Genomic DNA, 13,657 nt, shown 5'->3' with positions numbered 1-13,657 from the left:
CCAATGAAGAGCGTTGTTGCTGCTGCAAAGTGTCTTCGTTGGGTCATTGGGTTTGAGAGTTTCCGTGCGCGTCGTCATGTGAACCCCGTATAAACGCGATCACGTTGACGTTGTCTGCCGCCATTTCCCTGGAGGAGGTGTAGTGTTCTAAATTTCTGAAGGCAAAACTTTTGGTTTTTGTAAGTAATAAGATTCATTTACACGCACTGTGTTATACCAACATTTTTTTGCAAAACCAAAAATTTTGATGGTTGTGTTTCTTTGTACCCGTGCCTGCGCGTGCCATGTTGAAAGCTTAATATTGTTTTGAATTGTAACATGCTAATCCGTTGGCTTTGCCGGCCGGTATTGCAAATGTGAGCTCTGGCGGTTATATGTTGCGTGTTGAGTTAGGGATTGTTTTATACGACGTGTTGATTGCGTAAGAGTTATGCCGAATACTCGTGCCTAAACGTGGATACGATTGATGATGGAATTAGAAGTTGTGTGTTCCTGCGGACTGCATTATGCTATTCGCGCGTTCGTGCAGCGTGTGCACACGTACTGCGCTTCCTTGTGAAATTTTGTGCGTGTTTCACAGTTTCGGGAAATATATTTTGTTAGTGACATGCTTTCGCTATTTCAGGACAGGTTTATGTTATCAGAATTTTATTTTAGTCCAGTGTGTTAGTGGTTTATCTATTCGCATTTAAAGGTTTTAGAAGGACACAAAATAGCTACATTTGTCTGTTGGAGGTATATAGAATTCAAATTTATAGACATTTATCAATGTTATTGTGTATTATGATACGTGAAACCTTTTAGGAGTTGGGGGCAGGTGGAGTGATAATTCAAGATTCTCAAAAAATTGATGCCTAGGCTGTTGTACACTTCCAATTTTATATGCATATATAAAGTTAGGGTATGGGCATGGATATTGTTGATCTCATCGTTCGGGGCACCCAAAAACCTTAAGTATTATTGGCGTCCTTCCTTTCTTTATGTAATAGTGTTTTATGCCCACCTAAACAGTAAAATGAACTGGCATTTACGAGGCAGTGATTTCTTAAGGGTCTGCCACAGTCAACATAAGCATTTCACAAGCACAACAGAATTATACAAAGCAATTAAACTACATAGGCCTAATTCAGTATAAGTTTTAATGGAACATTTACACTAGTGCAATATTAGTATTAAGTAGAGATTGCCATAGGTTTATGTCGCTTAATTCTGTATTTTTACTAAAATGTTCTTAGCCAATTAAGTTTTTATTTAAGAACTTATTTATTGAAAAAGAAAATGTGTGTTGACTAGATTGTGCTGATTATTTTACTGTGTTTTTAATGTTCACATAATGTTGGTGTGCTGTAAATTTCATGGCACATTTTCTGAAGTTAAATTTTATTCGTTTAATTTCAAAACCCATTCTCTAGTATGGATGTTTGTATTTACCAGATGTCGCAGCTTTTTAGAATGGAAAGAAATAATCGGAAAACATTTTCTCACACTACTACACATCCCTAAATTTACTCCAGGGATGGTTTTGTAATTCCTACTAGTTTGTGAAGATAAAAAATTATATATTTCATAACAATACGCTGCTGCCGCCATTCATTTTTTACCCACTATAAATAGGAACATATTTTCCATGTACTAGAGACGTTCCTGAATTAACCCTGCTAGGAAGGTTTCTTAATTCCTATCGGTTTGTGAAAAAAATAACAGTTTACAGCTTACATTACGATACTAATGTATTTATGCAATTTCTGACATTCATTGTTAATGTTTACCTGAGAGGGTATTTAAAAAAAATTTTAAAGAACTTTAGTCAATATGGATAGTGATGGAATAATGAAATTCGTTTAAATGACTGTATTGAAGTTGTAAGGATTTTTTAATGCTTGTATTTAATGTTTGTTGTTTTATTAGAATAAGTAATTGTATTGCAAAAAAAAAAATTTTTTCCCTACGTTGTATTTAAAGTATGTACTATTTTGAGTCACTTTACCGAACAAGTCTAATGGGAGTCTAAAATTTGAATTGAATTATTGTTAAGGTTGTTCATTTTCTGTAAGGAGTACGTGCTGAGCACTGGAGTAGCTGACACAATGAAGTAGCTGACACAATGAAATAGACAGTCTTTACAGGAAATTTATTGATTACAGCCATTGTATATTCTGTGTTTATAAAATAGCTCATGTTTCATGTATCCAAGTTTATCCCTGAATCCTGAAGGTGTGATCCTGATGGCTTAATCATGTGGTACACGATGCTTGCTGTTTTAGTTCAGTGTTTCGAAAGATCCTGCACTTAAAAGAAATTGTGAAATAAAGAATTATGATTGTAGGTTGAAAAAAATCCTTTTTATTGGACTTAATGATCATAATTAATTATTATATGACAATATTTTTATGTACAGGATCTTCTGATTTACTGAATTAAAACAGCAAGCATAATGTACCACAAGACCATGCTATCAGGATCAAGCCTTCGGGATCCAGGCATAAACTCCAATATAGGAAACGGAAGAATTTTTGTATTTTTAATTCCCCATATTGGCTACAGTTGTGCTAAACAAAGATTCACAAATGCAGGTAAATGGTGGCAGCAGCATAAAAGCACAGATACTGTAATGTAAGATATCAATTTCTTTTTTCTTTCACAAACTAGTAGGAATTACAAAACCATCCCCTGGGAGTAAATTTAGCGATGTGTCTTGTGTGTGAAAATCGTGTTTTCCTATTTTTTCTTTCTGTTCTAACAAACAGCAACCAACATCCAATAATTATGCAATAATGGTACAAATATCAAAACCTAGTATAATTGTTAACAATATTCTATTCAAAATATATTACGTAGTAAAGCACATTTATATTTTTTGAATTTAAAGCTTAAAATTTGCTTCAGTAACATTATAGGTTCTGTAAGCATATTGACGTATCATTTAAAAAATGCCACTGAAATATGTTTGTTTTTACTGCAAAAGCCTATCTTATAGAGCTCCACCAGCTTTAGTAGAATTTTGCCTTTCAAGGGCACAAAAAGGTTTTTGTCACTGTCTTTAGAAGTAGGTCTAATTATCTAGAAGAGGAGTAGAAGTAGTCAGTAACTTATTTTTCTTCCAACTATAGAGGTAATAAGTTTCAAATAATCAAGTTGTAATGGTTGTAAAATAAAACATTGCTATGTTCGAGATACAGAGGTCCAATTTAATTTTTCGAGTTATGGAGGGAAAATCTGTACCAAAATGGCTTGGAGGGACTCATTGATTATTTTGACTAATAGAGGGTTGGGATTTCGAGCAACGGATGTTTTGGAGCTTGAATGGAAGGTAAAACAACATTTTTTCGAGTTTGGGAGGTTTTCAACTTATCGAGGTTCGACTTAACCTTCGACAAATCACCTTAGTTTTGTTACATATCTGTGCACTTGGGGCCTTTTGAGACCCCAACTTAAAATGTGGGTAAATGTATATAAGTTGCACATATCTTGTAATGTTACAAATTGCCATGTATTTATTATCTATTTTAATGTTACACTACCCAGTGTTCTAATTACACGTTACAACAACATTTTAGGGCACATGGGGTCTTTTAGGACCCCAATAATATTTGAGATTTTATATATGTAATACGCCATGTAGTGATTTACATATTTGTACTCATAATATTTTACGACATTTTAGATGTTTCACTTTGGAAGAATGTGGACAACCACAGAAAGTTTTAATGATTTTTACATTTTTAGTCATATTTCTCAATCATTTGAAATGTCCCTGTCAAAATAACATATTTATGTCATTATAACACACAATGTTGTTGTTCTTGAAAATGTATGCTCACATAATTATATAGTATGTCTAATTTGCAGACATACAAAACGATTTTTATATTCACAATATAATTTTCAATCACTCTCTGCAGCGCAGCTAGAACACTTGACAAAGTTTTCACTATGCGAGCTGCATACATTGTATCCACAGGAGTTGCACACAGATTTAATTTTTTTATCTTTGGTTCTTGGACACAAGTGACATCGTTTTCTCTTGTTACTTGTAGGAATATATTCACTTGATGTTTGCTTTTTGTAGCCAAGTGCAAGAAGGCCACTTTTCACACCCTTCTGAATGCATTTACCATTCTGCAGCCTTTTTTCTATGTATGGATGAACAAGCTGGCGTCCCAGTTGTAACAAAAAATGACGCCTTTTGTGTTTTACATTTCCAAAATCTTCAGGGTTATAAAATACCCAAACGATAAGTGATGCAATACCAGCAACATCCAGGAGATTATAAAATAACAAAAGTGGCCAGCGCCTTGTGTTACGTTTGCAACTATAAGTAGCCACCATTTTGTCCAGTGTATCTACACCTCCTTTCTTTGAATTGTAGTGCATTATTATCTCCGGCTTCTGTTCAGTTCCTTGTACAGTTGTGGAATGGTGCATTGACGAAATAAGTATAACTGAACTGGATTTTTTAGGCACATATGACACCATAGTTAGATTACCAGCAAAACCAAATACAGATGAATGGATTTCTCTACATTTATGAGGCAACATTTCCTTAGGAATTTCCACCTTATTTTTACGCAGTGTCCCCACGAATGTTGTGTTCTCTTTCAATAACTGTTGAACCAAAGGAATACTAGTAAAAAAATTGTCAGCAACAATGTTTCGTCCTTTGTTTTTCCATTTTCTGACTAGTTCATTGACAACCCTAGAGCCTTGGTTTTGGTCTCTCGTACCGTGTGTGGGCTTGCCCAGATATATTTGGCCATTTAGCGGAAAAGATGTATCAGAGTCACATAACCACCAAATTTTGACGCCATATTTTGCTGGTTTGCTCTTCATGTACTGACGGAAAGGACATTTTCCTCTAAACCCAACTAACTGTTCATCAACTGTCATGTCAAAACCAGGTACATATGACTCTGAAAGTTTCTGTACAAATGTATCCCATATTTCACGCAAAGCTGCAAGTTTATCTTCCTGTTGGCGTGCCACACGTGTTGCCTTATTATCAAAACGAATCATCTTTGTTATCTCTTTGAATCTTTTCAAGGGCATAGTAGCTCGGAATATTGGCCTGCCATGTTCCTCATTCCATAGCTCACTGAGCTCTTCTCTGTTAGCACGATACACACCAGCACACAACAATAGTCCAATGTAAGCCTCAATTTCCATTTCGTTTGTATCTTTCCATATTTTATGTTCAGTGTTCGCATCTGATATATTACAATCATTCATAACTCGTTCCGCTTCTCTATTAGTTTCCCTTACAATAGTACTGACCATTTCTGGTGTCACAAATGTCCCAAATGCTTCTTTTACTGAACCCGGGCGATTACACTTCACTCCAGGTTTATCACGAACTATATTGTGCTTCAACGTTTGCCTTTGTGTTGGTGGATCCCTAAACCATTTCATTCCATTTTTAGCTATGTAATACTGGCCAGACAAGTTACTTTCTATTTCCGAGTCATCATCTGATATTTGTAAAGCATCATCTTGATAATCTTCATCTTCAAGTGCATCACTTTCATTTTCAGTTGTTGGATTACTGTCACTTGAACTTGAAATATTTTCACTGTCACTTATCTCTTGCAACATCTTTAGTAATATACTTCTTCCTTCTTCACTGGAGTGGCGTTTGCCTTCAATTCTGAAATAAACAAAAACATTTACCCTTATTTTCAAGGTGAGCGGATGCCCACTGTAGATAGTTACTGTGAACAAAATACAGTATCTTAGTTTTTGCAAGGAAGGAATAAGTGGCATTGTATAATATACGAAAACAAGTTTCTTGTATTTATTACTAATACTCGAATGCAGGGATGGACATTTTTATTGGTCTGTTTATTGCTATTTTTATGCTGTACAATATAAGTGTAATATATATATATATATATATATATATATATATATATATATATATATATATATATATATATATATATATATTATAAAATAATTTATTTATATTTTGAATTTTTCCTAGAAACAGCATTGGCGTTATAAAAGAACAACAAATTTATGGGCATGGAATTGGAAATATGGACATTGAGGAACTTCAACTATTTTCTGGAATGATAGTTGCAAAAACCACTATAATGCACACGACCGAGAGCAAACACACAACCTCCAGAGTTTGCATCAGATATTGTAAATAGTGAAGTGTTTGAACGTTATTATTGTAAAAAAATTACTGAACACAATGTAGCTAGAGAATACGATTTTTTATGAACTTCCCATGCCTGTGAAAATTAGTAGGCTATACAAAAAAGGTATGAAATGTTTCAAACCGTAGAACATCAAAAACGATCCACCGCCCGAGAAAAGCAAATGGCACTTGAAAAAAACATTGTAGAGTGTAAATGGACGCTTTCTCTATGAGTCAAAACAAGCTCACTTTGTTACATCTGCTTTGAACTTTTATAGGGCACGACGACAAAGATGCCCAAAGCGAACACATCCTATTGATAAAATGTATTGAAAGCACTAGTAAACTTTTGCTCGTAAAATAAAAAATATATAAGCAGCCTAGGCCATCATTTTGAATGATAAAATGCGCACTAAAATTGTACTGCTACTTACATAATTTCTTCATCCATATTTTATGTTTTTCTATATTCTTCTTTTACGATTCATGTTTCGTGGAATATATTGTTCCTAAAGAATATGCAATTTTATAATCACGTCTCCACAACTTGTAAAATATAACGCTAAATAATGATAGTTCAAAACTAGTAACACAATCACTCCACGCAACAAAACTCATGGGTACAAATACAACTGCCGAGCAGTTGCGATAGCTGATGCGCCAAGAGGATACCATTAGCGCTATCTGTTTACTCATTTAGGAACTGCCAGTAGAGTTATTTCTAGCTCCGTTGTCTCAAGCAATAATATAAAGATAAATTTTTTGAAAATTAATTTTATACATTAGATATAAGTTATCTTTGAGTGGGGGTACAAAAGACCCCAAGTGCACTGTGAAAGAGACTTAAAGTTAAAATATTTATTACACAGATATTTTGAAACCAAACATTTCCAGAATTTGAACAAAGCACCTAAAACACATTTTAAAGAAATGTCCTAAAATAACATAAGTCACAGGCTAAACATATGAATGCTACGAAGTGAAACATTTTCGTGGGGTCCAGAAAGACCCCACGTGATGTGTCGAAGGTTAAAGAGGTTCTACTGTATATGTACAAGGAATGGTTTATTTGTCGACATTGCAAATGGTCTAAAATATATCCATAATACACTTATAAAGCCTAAGTGTTTGGTTCCATTACTAAATTTGCACACAATTAAAAGTTTAAGTAATAAAATATTAAAAGTAACTTTATTTGAAACATAGCTACAGTAATGAAACGGTAAAACAATGTAGATAAAGGAAATATTAGAAGTTTTGTTACAAACTATTCCACAAAAATTCTAACAAGGCTTTCGGTTGGCACTATTTTATACATTCGTTACACAATGGTGTGGAACAGTGGAGGCAAACTGGCCTATCTATTGCACTGATTTCGTGCGTATGATGTCTTCCTGTCTTTTCCTGTAGGGCAGAGGCTGCATTGTCTTGTGTTTTTTCATAGGAGCTGTTGTTGATGTACTGTCGTCCACGCCAAACAATTTTCCCATTGCCAATTTCAGTTCTCTCTGCATAGAAGGTGCTTCATATCGTCTTTGCATGTGAGACTCAATTAGCTGTGTTCAGAGTTCATCCACAAATGCAAATCGGTCGACTTGTGGATTATTTCGGAAACTCTGATGTAATTTATTAGTTACTTGATGCAATATTTACTAGAATTTAGAAAATTGCCATTGGCCATTGCTTTGTTCTGCTATTTGGCGGAGTAAACAGAACATTTATTATCCAGCGTGTCAACACCCCCTTTAGTCATGTTATAGAAACATATGATCTCTGGTTTTCCGGTTGTTTTATCAGTTACAGATTAATGATGCATTGACAATATCAGAATTACTAATTTTCTTTTGTTGGGTACGTAAGCAACAATAGTTTTTTTCCCTGTAAACCCGTAAAGTGAGGATGATATAGGCCTACTTTTGTTTGGTTGAAACTCAGGAGGTATTTTGCACTTGTTCTTCTTTACAGTCCCCAAATATGTAAGACCCTTTTGAAGCAATTTGTCTACAAGTTGTACTGATGTGAATCAGTTATCGGCTGTAACATTTCGGTTAGTGTCTTCAATAGGAGTGCACAACCTCAGAACTGCATGGGTAGGTTTGGCTAAGTTCCTGTCTTCTAAAGTAAGAGTAGTACCATCTGTGTCTTACCAGCATACACACACACACACACACACACACACACACACACACACACATTGTAGAAGTAATTATTTCTAGCATCCGTGAGACATAAAACTTTTATTCCATATTTGGGTAAATATGTAATGTAGCTGTATTTGCGGGATTTTTTTTTTTAAAAAAAATCGGAAAATACTTTTTTTATATGCTCTTTCACTTCCTCTTTTCATTAAACCCGGCAAAGATAAGAAATTCCAAATCCTTTAGGAGATATCGCCGTTCTTATTTTGCAATACAAGACCTGTGCAATCATTCGACCGCCTCATGTTTTATTTTGCTGTGTGTTCGTGAATGCCTAATTAATTAAAATGGTCGATTAGGTCAGGTCAGTTACATTATAAATACTTTCAAACTAAGTGGACATTAAAAACAATGTGAATTAATTTTAATGGTTGTTTAGTTTTAAAGTATTTATAATGTAACTGACCAAACAAACCGGGACAAAGGATGAACAGTAGGAATTCACATAATTTTTTTTTTACTTATTACTTGCACAACAATATCCAAATAACAAATGAAACATTAAAAACTCACCTAGTTAGAGGTGGGTACAATTCCTTTGCCATTAGTAGAAAATGATGTAGTCGTTCACCTACGTCGCGAAAAAAAAATTCATAACCGTAAACAAGAAACAATGGTGAAAGCTGCATGAATGCACAGGTATTGTGATGAAAATTAAAAAATTCTATATCTCCTAAAGTATTTGGAATTTCTTATCTCCACCGGGTTTAATGAAAAGAGGAAGTGAAAGAGCATATACATGGTTGCTACAGGACTAGAAAACCGGGAAATGTCAGGGAAATTTAAATGTTGAGGGAATTCCGGGAAATGTCGGAAAATTCTACGAATTCTGGAAATTTTAAAGTTGCGTATAATTCAAACAAAGCTTTGTTTTGATGCGCTCGTACCGCTACCGAACGACTCCGCTAAAAGGCTGCTGCTTAAGGCACACGGCAACTGCAACTTTTTTTTTTACTTGGTCTACGATTGTCCGTTGCAATAGGCTGTTACAACCACCCACCATAACTTCTGGCCAATCCAAGCACTTGTTTGTTCACTAGCGAATCCAGGCCTTCATTTGTTCGTGTTTTGCTCCTTTTTAATTTGCCCTTCAGACTTCTTATTATGTTCCGTTCCATGCAATGAACTACAGAACGGGTATGGCGTCGTTTATCTTTTGAAGGCTATTTTCACGTGGAATAAGGTGAGTACAAAGCTTGTTACGTGAATTCAATGGCGTTGTTTCAAGTGAAGTTAGTTTTTGATGCGATCATAATAAAATAAAGTGCATTTTGATAAAGAGGCAATACCAATTATCATTTTGAAAACTACCAAGCTGATAAGAAAACACGCGGCTTTTGTGTGCGGTTATGTTTTTGCATTTTTTATACCTATTTTTTTAATTACTTTTTTTTCAACCGTTATAATCCCTGAGTTCTGTTGCGTGACACTTACATTATGTATAAAAAATATGCATAACTGAACGTGTTTTCCCCCAGAATCTTTAGTTAACATTGTAAGATTGTAAGAGTATTTCATGTTGTAATGCTGCTATTGTAATTCTCTAAGTAGGCCCGTTATATTGCTGGGTGTGAATTTGTAATAGTTTTTGTATTTGTGTAGTTATATTTTTTTAAGAATTCATAAACAATAATGTTTTAACCTAGCCTGAAAATATTAATATGTACTTTTTTTTAGCTTAGAGATGTCGAAGAAAACTACTTTTAAGGAGAATAGGCTCAAGGAGCCACAGTTACAGCATATCAAACCCTCTGCTAAAAATATAAATTCTGCGTACTGCATTTTGTGCTACAAAAGTATTCAACTGAGCAATATGGGTCGAAGAGCTCTCACCAGCCATGTCGAAGGAAAAAAACACATTCGTGATTCTGCCGTCAAAATAACACAAAAAAAAACCTTATTTTACCTCATGTTGAAATTTTTATACTACATTTAATCATATGCACGTTAATATTTATGGCATGTACTTCAAAAGAAAGTCAGGGAATTTTACTCTTAAATTTCTGGAAAACAGGGTAAACTCAGGGAATTCTAAGATTCTATTTCTGTAGCAACCATGATATAATAAAAGTATTTTTGGATTTTTAACATTTTTTTCCCGCAAATACCGCTACACTACATGTTTACCCATATTTGTTACACTTGTTAGGAATGTACATCTTGAAAGCACATCCACCCCTGAATCCTACGAGCATTTTATCAACACATGCATATTCACCTAAAGAAAAATTATTTTGGCAGTTGTTGATAAATGTCTGAAAAATGTACGAAATAGCTGCAACTGAATCATGTGTTTTCCTCTGATTTCTTGTAGTAGCGTCATCAAATCTGAGACAGGCTATAATGCAACAAAACCTTTCTCGGGACATCACACATCTAAAAATGTCACGACCTTTACCTCCAGATGAAAATAACGAAGTTAGTCACTCATGACCAGATTTGTAAATTGCTGTTAGAAGTAAAAACCCCAGAATTGCTTCAAACTCTGTGTTTATATTTCTCAGTTCAGATCTATTGGAATTAGCATGCCTTAACCTGTACTCACCAATCTTGACATTAGTCCAGTTAGTATTTCACTGCAGAACTCATCATCAAACAAAAGTCTCCATAATTCACGAGGCTCTGCTTTTGCACCTTTTTGAGTGTGCAGGTCCTTTTAGGCCTGGCAAATGTGTAACAATATTTTTACACGGGGTTCTCAAAGTTAGGCTCATTAACTCGTACTTGTTTCCATAATCCAGAAGACGAACTTGCCACCGCGTGAATAAATACCAGAAGTACACATTTACTGGACCTGGGTCTCACAGACCCAAAACGCAGTGTTTACTGAACGACAGTTTCCCTCCGACCGACAGCTGTATACCGACACACTACCCCCTTCATAATATGAAGGTAGTTCGAAAAAATAAGCAACTACTGTACAAAAAAAGGATTGGTAGGGTCTCTCAGACCCAGGTACAGTGTTAAAGGGTTAATGTCCTATAATGAACTAAAGAACCAGGTGCAAATGCTACCAACTGCTTAGCACCTATTTGAAGTTCATGTGCATTTTCCAGTGATTCATAATAGTTCATATTTTTTATGCATGATGGTACAAGTAGTTCAGATTTTTGCATGGTCTGCAAATGCACAAAATGTTTATAAAGTTTTTTAAAAAAAATATATTGTGTTTGTGATATTGTTCACTGTACGGTATGTCCATAAAAGAATGTCAAAGTTAGAAATGTTACTAGTATCAACTGTAAGCATTGTAGAGTTTTGGTTTCAATTCAGAATTAAAGCGTAACTTAAATAGTTTTAGATAAGCACATGCATGGATACTGTTTTGTGGTTTTCTCACAGCGCCACCTACGCAAATTGGCGACTCCTGAGAGTAAAGCGTATTGTATTCTGCAATTTGCTAAGAGTTAATCAGTAACTAAGCCCTCCCCATTAGAATCTCTCTTGTTTGAGAGATTGAATGTCGAAGTCTATGACTGTTGGATTGGTCGGAATGGTAGAGATGGCAGAGCTCTTTTTCGCTTGCCTCCACATTCACCTGACAATGCAACCTGGGGGGGGGGGGGGGGGGGGGGGGCTTTTATAAAAGTTGCTACGTAATAATTTTTCAGAGTTGAGGCAGAATTGAAAATGCTATTGCTTCCATTACTCCGGATGTGGTGACCAAAGTGTGGAAAGAATTGGACTAGGTTGGATGTGTGCCTTATAATTACAATTTGTACATATTAAAGTTGCACATATTGAACATTTGGAAGAGATACTAGGTTAGTTTACCTACAATTTGATGTATGAAATGTTGTAAATAGTGTAAATTAAACATTGAAACTGGGACATTCTTTTATGGACTCTATGTATTATTGTTGCATCACATTTTATTTTGCCCTGGCATTAGTGGTTGTGTGCAAGTGTTATTATTAGGGCCTCTGAAATTTGTGAGGTTTTGGATATATATATATATATGGTGAATTGCTATAGTGGTAGTTTTCTTTAATATGTCTCTAAGTGTATCCTATGATCATGATAATATCTGTATGTATTGATCCTGTGGTACATGATGCTTAATTAATTACCCTGGACATTAAAAAACTTGCAGTAGGCCTATAGCAATGAATGATCATATGTTGCACAAACAAGAAAATGTTTTTTGTAATCAACTTGTTATTATAATTGGTATGTTGCTTACGGGTTATTTCCATGTACTAAATTAAAGCAGCAAGCAAGTATCATGCACAACAGGATTAAAATATACAGAATAATGGCATCAGGATATGGCATTGGATATGTGATACAAAACTTTTACCGCTATAGTTTTCTGTGGTTCTTCCACAAATGCTAATTTTGGTAATTTTATAGAGTCGCTGCTTTTCTGTGTATTAAAAATGAAATTACTAAAGTGTTGTTTTTCTAACACAACAGAACTACCTTTTTGTACACTACAAACTGTTGAAAATTCCAGGTAGAATTTGAGAACTTAATTTATAGGTTAAAATAGGTAGCCTGTGCAGAGTGATGTGGCCACTGCCATTGTGCTTAACCCGTCATTGGTCGCATTGTAAAATATTACACCAGTGGTCGCACATGAGCATTTTGCTCACAGACTTAATTTTACGATTAGATTCGTGCTTAACCACTTTTAAAAGGCCAAATATATTTCTTATTGCAAATGAAAAACTCTGCTTGTTTAAATGATATTTTATCTTATCACATAATTTTTTAAAAAAAGTTTTATAATAATCATCACAATAAACTACTTGGCTGTATAGTGAGTTTCCTTATTCCGGCCTACGAATACATCAACAATAAATGCAGATGTGTTGGAAGCAACAGAAAATCACACATTTTTTTCACAATTTCAAAATTCTCTAGAACAAAAATTATTAAATCTACTGAGTCTTTTGAGGGCACACTAATTTATGTTATACATTTGAGACTATGACTAATAGAACACACATTATGCAATAGAGAATATCTACATCAAAATTAACTGCTTTCATGGAAATTTACATTTTCTAACACCTAACTTTATTAGGATTTTTCAACATTATCTTTGTCAATATTTTGATCATTGGCGGCTGCTTGGTTTTCAGGTGGGCTCTCCGGCAACCATGGTGGAACCACTGTAAATACAAAGCACAGAAAATATATTACATTACTGAAAATTCTAGTGAAAAATAAAATAGAAACATAAAACTATGGAAAGACTACAATTACACATCTTCCTCTGGAATTCCTAATTGCTTTTCCAAAATTATAAAATCTTTTCTCACTTCTATCCAAATTCAGCTTTTCAGCTTCTGTATTCCAAATTAATTTCTTATTT

At 34.5% G+C, this 13,657-nt stretch overlaps 1 protein-coding gene across 14 annotated transcripts in view; it reads left to right on the top strand.

Annotated features, from left to right (window-relative positions):
- Positions 1 to 13,657, top strand: part of LOC134543067 (heterogeneous nuclear ribonucleoprotein Q) — a 778,099-nt gene that overhangs the window by 694,670 nt on the left and 69,772 nt on the right. For 5 of the 14 annotated variants that reach the window (XM_063387817.1, XM_063387815.1, XM_063387806.1 and 2 more), the window contains exon 1: positions 70 to 179. The exons of 4 other annotated variants lie outside the window; for them this stretch is intronic. The gene's annotated coding sequence lies outside the window, so the exon portion shown is untranslated. Of the gene's footprint in view, positions 1 to 47; positions 736 to 13,657 lie in introns of those variants that run through there. 5 more of the 14 variants (XM_063387816.1, XM_063387811.1, XM_063387818.1 and 2 more) reach the window with 4 other exon arrangements.

The sequence above is a fragment of the Bacillus rossius genome (genome assembly GCF_032445375.1).
Source record: "Bacillus rossius redtenbacheri isolate Brsri chromosome 9 unlocalized genomic scaffold, Brsri_v3 Brsri_v3_scf9_2, whole genome shotgun sequence".
Taxonomy (NCBI): Eukaryota; Metazoa; Arthropoda; class Insecta; order Phasmatodea; family Bacillidae; genus Bacillus; species Bacillus rossius.
This window is presented reverse-complemented; position numbering and strand designations above follow the sequence as displayed.